Genomic DNA, 7,979 nt, shown 5'->3' on the forward strand with positions numbered 1-7,979 from the left:
CTTATCAAATCAAAGCTCATGTAGAAACAAAGAAACAAATGAACAAAAGATTTTCTCCTTCATTTCTGTCAAACAATGCTGTATGAAACGTTTCCAGCTGTTAGTATCATGGTTGCTAGGCAACCTGGGCAGCGCGATGGAGACTAGAGCCGCTAGACTGTCCCATTTCACAAGCCTCGCACTTCCGGCCTTAGCGGTCTTTGAGTACGCGACCCTTGTGGACCTTTAAGGCTGCAGACCCTGAATTGGGATACAGCCATAGACATTTCTCAGACCGGTGTATCGGTCCCCGGTCCCTCGATACCTCATTAGAAAATGTGCTATCGAGGCTGATACCAGATACCGGTATTGGTGCATCCCTAGTTACCATGGTGATTGTAGTCAGATAAAAGGAGAGCCATTTTCATGACACTGAAAACTCTTAAGCTCAATTTACCCTCCTTTACATAATAATGTCCTTATGGATTAATAAAGTAGTCTGATTAATCTCACTTTGGTTGTTAGAAAGCACAGCTTGTTTGCAGTTTGGAAGGAAAACTCATCCTTTTAGCATCTTAAACACACCCTTTGCAAACTTCATACCTACAGCAAGGTTTTGAGATAAAATTTTATGACCTTATTTTCCTTGAAGAGAATTTCAGAGTTTATAATAAGCTGCAGGAACCCTGTTCAGTGTGATTGGAGAACAGCCAAGTCTCCTCTGACAAACCTCCACCTCTGACACTGAAAACAGTTAATCTGAACCTGAAATCATGGCTCAAACTACGCATTTTATTTTTCACATCAAACTGTTTAAGAAAACAAACTACACAGAGTTCATCAAATATAACTAATGCTTTAAGCGTATCAGGATTTCATAACACAAACTTCAAATCAACAAGAAAACAGCTGCAGAACATGTGAATCAAAATACATTCAATAACAAACAACATGTGGACTTCAAGGATACCGTAAAGACACTAAAGTGAAACTAGGCAACGAGAGGTTTCAAAATCTGTAAAAGGGTCATTATTCCCTCTATAAACCACTACTTTTCAATAATCCAAATTGTAACTTTTGAACCACCAATTCTATATTTGGACATTTTTTAATACATTTGGTTTTCTGCAAATACTGTCCAATAGGTATATAGTACTGCAGAAAGAGTAACCCCCTGCTTACATGTTTGCACCGATTAGGAGATGCTCTGTATGTTATTGTACATCTGTATAACAACAATAAAGGGATTCTATTCTATTCTAGCTTCCTGAATGAAACATTCAGGATTATATACACTGCAGGCCCAGAAACAGTGGCGTGTCTAAAAAAATTTTGTTGGGGGGGGCCAGGTAGGGGCACAGATTTGGAGAAGGGTACCAGATGTAATTGGCAGATAATGTTAAAAAAAAAAAATTCTACCAACCGTTAACCATAATTCAATAACCCTGTAAACCTAATAACTGAATTAGCTTTTAACTCTTATTAGAATGAGGTTTTAACCACTACAGTGCAAAGTTTTTAGATACTGCGTTGATGAAGTACAAGAGATACAATCAGTGCTTTGTCAGTGTTTATTCAGCATTCAAGGACAGCAATATTTGCATAGTTTTTTTACTGACATATAGAGCACATATGTTTTAGGCAAAAACATTTTTGAATATTAAAATACGAACATTTTTAACATACAACTGGCAAATTAGCCAATGCAAAACTTTATCTGCCTATTAAAAAATGAAGATAATCTCCTCACAAACTGCTGTTTGATTTTGAAACAGGAAAAAAGTGGGGAAACAACTGAAAAGACTAACATTTGAATAAAACCTGAAAGCAAGTAAATACTTTCTATGCTGCCTTATGGTAAACTTTGGTAATATTGATGTACAAAGAACAACACTGGCTGATGATGAAATACAGTCAGCTGGCATGGTGACACTGCCAGTATTAACCTGCAGGGCTGGACTGGGACAAAAAATTGGGCATTTTGACTACAGACCGGCCCACCAGGTATTAAAGCCATAAAGCCTTTGAATGAAAACAAACGCTGTTGTGACAGCGATGTACACTGTCTTTTGGTATATGTATGATTTCTATAAATTTTACGTCAGATAAAAACTTTGTTCGCAAGATTCAGATAATTATTTAATAAAAGCTAGATATTTTAAATGAGAATAATAAAGAAAAGTATTTCTTTGTGCCCCACTTTCCCTGTTAATGCCCTACCTGGCCCCCTGGCAAAACTTTGCTAGACCCGCCCCTGCACAGTTACCAGCTGTCAGCTACATAGAAAAGGATCCTGGTGCTATTTGTCTCTCAGAAACAGTTCATAACTTCCCTTCAACTCATTCATGTCACCTAAAAGGTAAACCTGTTTCTCCATCACCTGTTCAGCTCTGATGATTCAGTAAGGACATCTCCTGGTTTCATCTTCATGTTTCCCTCTCACCACGTATCCCAAACCGATATCATGACCAGGAGCTTTTACAGCTGTGGCTCCAGCAAACATCAGCTGATACTAGAAATTATTATTAAATAAATTCTAACAACAGATGATCAAGCTTAAACGTGCTGCTGTTGTTTAGCGCAACATCCACTGGTTTCCTCTTTCTGGCGCAAAGTGGGCCATAAACAAACAACAGAAAAGCCGATCAGCTGATCATTGATCAGTTTCATGATTGAAGTAGCAACAGGAGAGGGAGGGGAGAGAATGAGAGAAGAAGAAGCAGCTGTGCAGCGTAAACACAGAATAAATCCAGCTTTGTGTCTTTTTCATTATAGCTAAAGTCCGGGACAAACTGCGTCTCTTCTCAGCTCAATACCAAACGTGTAATATTTTCTCTGAATGAGGGACCATTCCATTTTTTAAGGAGCCGTTGGCAACTCTATTTTATTCATAAGGTTAGTTAGTAAAGTTTACTATCAGTAACATCATAGCACCCACCCAGCTGTATAGGAACTCCGTCATGCTAGCTAGTACGCAGCACGAGTTATTGTAACTGACTGTAAAAAGTCAGCACAACGAAAATAAACTCCACCTAAACTTGGTTTATATCTGACCCAGATAGACTGCAGGTCATAACCTCTTACCTGAAGTTCAGTTCACCTGACGCTCCGATCGGTGGCCGCCTCGGGTCTTTCCTCCTGCCTCCCCTTCCATCATCCACCTGCTGGCCTCCATGGAAGCTCCGCCATAGCCACCACCAAACAACTGAGTTATTTTTACACATCGGCCAGCATCTGGCGAATCCACCACCTCTCATTGTTCATGCCGTTACAAAAAACATAAATAAATAAGTCATCCGCCCACCGGGCAAATGCCCGGTATGCTCGATGGCCAGTCCAGCAATGTTAACCTGTCAATCTTTAGCCGAAAAACTGTTTTCTGCGGTGCCGTCTTTCGTGCTTGGCTCTCCTACCTTTGCTAACATGATGCTCATAGCGCAGAAGCCGATGCTGCATTCACTTACACTCTGATATCTGAGCTTCACTGTGAAAACATATATCGTACATTTGATATTTCATTGAATTTTATTGTTTTAGCTTCGGGGTGGCACCTGGGGTGGCCAGTCTGGTTGGAGGGGTGGCCTGTGCCCCCCCCGGCCAGAAATCAGAGCTACTGAGAAGGGATATTTTACTGTTATTTTATCATTACATCAGAATCATATAATAAGCATTGCATTAAAGCATTTATTGAAGCTATTGACATTACATTAACGTTTGTATTACAGTGATTGTTATAACCTCATGTTAATCTTCTATTTACAGGTGTTGGTATAATCATATAATCTTTCATTACAGGTGTAACCATGATCATCTTTATACATATTGCCGCTTGGTGCTTATTATGGAGTTGTGCTCACGTCAGTAAGGGTTAAAAGCTACAGTCAGCGGGATGTCTGGCTGATCTATTGAGGGAAGTGACGTAGAGCGTAGAAGGCCGCACATGCTTACAAGACACTTACATCATGTTATTTTATGATCCTTTATTTAGATATATCTTTTGTTAACCTTTAAGTAGTGTGTATTGGCAATAATTACTCATTAGTTCATTTATGTATCATCATTAATTGTTACTTCATTAGAGAACTTCTTTAGGCTGTCGGCCTTATGTTACAACTTGTATTACAGGTATTGTCATGATTCCATATTAACGTTTTCTATTACAGGTGCAGTGATAATCATTTTGTATATACATGCATTGTATTTTTGTGCTTGCCAATGAGGGGGGCTCGGTCAACTAGTGGAGGGTCGGAAACTTTGTTCAGTCCTCGCGCCGAACAATCTATTGTGTTAAGGATCTTGAGCTATAGAAAGAACACGCTTACAAAACACATATATCATGTTATTCATCATTATCCTTTATTCATTTATATTCTTTTTATTAAGCTTTGAGTAGTGGCATTTGATTAGAACATTTATTCAACATATTACAGGTATGGTTTCAGTTAGGTCATTGCACACATGAAGAGTTGGCGTCTGTCCTTATAGACAGAGTGAATGCTGAGGTCGAGGCACACACGCAAGCAGTAGTTAAACTCATGTAGAGGGGAGAGTTCAAATATTTAAATAATAGTTTGCAAAGCCTTGTAGCTGTTTGATTATGCTTGCAGGAGAGACTGTTTGTTCCAGGGGATAAGCAGAGTTAGAAGATTACTGGGAAGGATCTGGCCTCGGGAAGAAGAAGATGTTCTTTTAATGTGTTAAAAGTTGTCAACATTGATTGTATTGTACCTACTTTACGCATGAGGGGGCGTTCCAATACCCTGATGTTCATAAAAACTATTGTTGTGTGGTTTTCGGTGAGAGATCTGGTGCCGTCTGCGTACAGTGTCCCATCTCCCACACGTGTGCATTAAAATCATCGTTTGACTTGACCCGGCCGGACCAGTGTTGTTATTTTGGTTTTCCTCCTGTATCCATCCCCAATATTTTGAACTCGTGACACTACCTCATCAGATCCAAGTGTGACATCAGCTGCACTCTTTACAGGAGACTCTAGCTGAACTCTGTGGAGCCTGATCTCAAGGTTTTTAAGTCCGACCCTGAAACCTGAAGAGGATCTTTCTGTCTCTTCAGATTCATTGTGATCCAGTGAATTCAGTCCTGCATGATCACGCTGATGTTTGCTCAGAGCAGATAATGAAGTGAATGTTTTTGCAAATTGGTAACAGTGAAACAGTTTATTTACAGCGTGGGATCGTTTGTATTTGGAATTTGAACTGAGATTCTTGAAGCTCTTGTCACACTGGTCACAGCTGAAATTCTCTTCCAGTGTGTTTGTTCATGTTTGCTACGACCAGATGATTGCGAGAAGCTTCTGTCACAGTGTCTGCACTTGTAAGGTTTCTCTCCTGTGTGGACTCGTTTATGCACTTTAAGCTCACCTGCAGTGGTGAAGGATGACCCGCACTGGTCACAGACGTGCTTTTTGACCCCACTGTGTATGAGTTCATGGTTTTTTAATTGACTCTGTGTGGGGAAGCCTCTCCCACATTCTTTGCAGTAGTTCATTTTGTCTCCAGTGTGTCTACGTTGATGTATTTTTAGGCTCCATTGATTACTGAACATTTTTCCACAAAGGTCACAGCGAAAGTCTTTCCCACCACCACAGTGACGACAGGGTTGAGAACTGGATCCATATTCTTTGTCGCTCTGCTTCTAAACAAAGACAGTGTAAGTCAGGGAATTCCTTCAACATTTTAATCTTGAACGTTGCCTGAAATAAAGAGCAGCTCTACCAACGTCCAATTACTGTTTACATTATAACACTCAGCTTACTGGACAAAACAGACTCTTCATTTGTAAGTAATCTACTTAATGGGAATGGTTAAACCCCTGGATGCTCTACTCTACATGCCGCAAGATACTAACCCCAAGCTGCTCTCCAATTTATCCATTGGAGTGTGAATGTTAGATAGAAAGGGGAGGAGCTTTTAAAACATTACTTTTTCCATCATCAGGAGTTTCAATAGATTTGTGTCAGATTTGACTGAATATTCTGTACATGAAGTTTTCATGTCTCATTTAGCTTTGGACCATTGTATATTTCCCTTTGTTTGCCTTATATGACCTATGGTGCAGAAATTTGGGGGAACAAAAAAAAAAAAACAAACAAAAAAAAAAATGTATTTGGATTCAAATTTTTAAATGGCAAAAAAGAGCTATTAGAATAATAAATCAAGTTGGATATAGGGAATCCACCAACCAGTTTTTTGTAGGATCATCTATATTAAAATTCATGGACATTATATATTCTAAAAGTTTAGAAATGATATATCGAGTGATGGAAAAGAATGTTCCAATTTGTATTTTAAGTATGTTTAAACTAAGAGATGGAAAATATGATTTGAGGGGGTCTTATAAGTTTGAAATACCTAAAGTGAGAACCAATGTGAAGTATAGATGTGTGTCAGTCTTGGGAGTGAAATTATGGAATGGACTTTTCGGTTACTGTATTACTGAGTACTTTTATGTAAAACGATAATCTGTGTTGTTGTTGACTGAAAGAAATTTCACTTCACTTTCGAAATTAAACTACATTCACTTAATACTTTAAAATAACTGCAACTATAAAAATATAAATACATACCTCACAGCAACTGCACTTGTAGAGTTTCTTCCTGGTGTGAATCTTTTGGTGTTTTTTCAGGGAACGTGGCTCTTTAAAAGCCTTTTTACACAGGTCACATTTGTAAGGTCTCTCCTCAGTGTGGGTAAACATGTGCCGCTCTAAATCTTTGGATTTCACAAAGACTTTTCCGCACTGATCACAGCAGTAAACATCATTTTTGGTGTGAATGCGCCGGTGAATATTTCGGTGCCCTGGCTGGGTGAAAGTTTTTCGACAAATGTCACAACTGTATGGCTTGATTCCAGAGTGAATAACTTGATGAATTCGTAAGTACCTACTGCGAGCAAAGGCTTTACCACAGTGATTACAGCTGTATGCTTTAACTCCACTGTGGATGACTTGGTGTGTTTTTAAGCTTCCGTCCTGGGTAAAAGATTTTCCACACAATTCACAGCTGTAAGGTTTAACTCCACTGTGGATGACTTGGTGTGTTTTTAGGCGTTCAGCCCGGGTAAAAGATTTTCCACACAACTCACAGCTGTATTTTTTCTCTCCCTTTCTTCCGTGAGGTTTGTCGGCCTCCTGAGAGCGCTGACTTCTCGCTCCATGTTGGTCCTGCAGTGACAGAGATACAAACAGAGACAGTGAGTGAAATGCAGTCGTGGAACAAACTGAAACTCCATTAGTGGAATCAAAGATGTCAACAAATATGTTGTAGGTGTGTTACCACCTGCCAGATATTTTTGTTTCATTGTGTGCTCATAAAATATGATGTTTGTATTTTCTTGTATATTGCGTAGTTTTGTTTGTGAATGTAGATTCTGTATGTTTGGAGGAGCCCAGGATGGAAAAGATAAAGCTGCTGTTAACAACCAGCTGTGCACAGTTTCAATAACAGTGTAACTGTGATATTTTTCCTCACCTTTCGTGTTGAAGTCATTGTTTCCTCTGTAGTGGCTGAGCTGAGTCCAAATGGCTGAAACACACACACACACACACACACACACACACACTTTGTAAAGTCCTCGTCTGGATTCTAAAAACGACGTCTCTGTGAAGGTTCTCAGTCATCCAGGTTGTCGTAATTTAAGGAGCTTACACTGTGCTAGCCAAAAGACTCAATTTTGCCATTTTTCTACAACTGCTGCCCATAGTGGATCTCATCACAGCCAAGGAAACCACCATAAAGATTAATAAATTACCACAACCTAAATCAGAGCAAATCAGGATCAAAGTCTCAGCCACTCTCTCCAGTGCAAAAGTTCCTACATTAAACCTTATAATACAAGAAAAGAAAGCAGTCACATCCCTGACAAAAGACCACTGTTGTTCGTAACACAATGGATTATCACACAAAAATTACTACTTTCCTCAGTGGCAACAACAACAAAAAAAGTTTAGTTCCCTAAAAGAACTTGAAAGGATGAAGTCA

At 39.3% G+C, this 7,979-nt stretch overlaps 1 long non-coding RNA gene across 1 annotated transcript; it reads right to left on the reverse strand.

Annotated features, from left to right (window-relative positions):
- Positions 1–5,213: 5,213 nt before the first annotated feature.
- On the reverse strand, positions 5,214–7,120 carry LOC112847962 (uncharacterized). Its single transcript, XR_003221799.1, has 2 exons — positions 6,566–7,120; positions 5,214–5,634 (listed from the first exon to the last, which is right to left on the reverse strand). It is a non-coding gene; the product is annotated as an uncharacterized LOC112847962 (long non-coding RNA).
- Between the last annotated feature and the right edge of the window lie 859 nt (positions 7,121–7,979).

Source organism: Oreochromis niloticus, linkage group LG9, assembly GCF_001858045.2.
Source record: "Oreochromis niloticus isolate F11D_XX linkage group LG9, O_niloticus_UMD_NMBU, whole genome shotgun sequence".
Taxonomy (NCBI): domain Eukaryota; kingdom Metazoa; phylum Chordata; class Actinopteri; order Cichliformes; family Cichlidae; genus Oreochromis; species Oreochromis niloticus.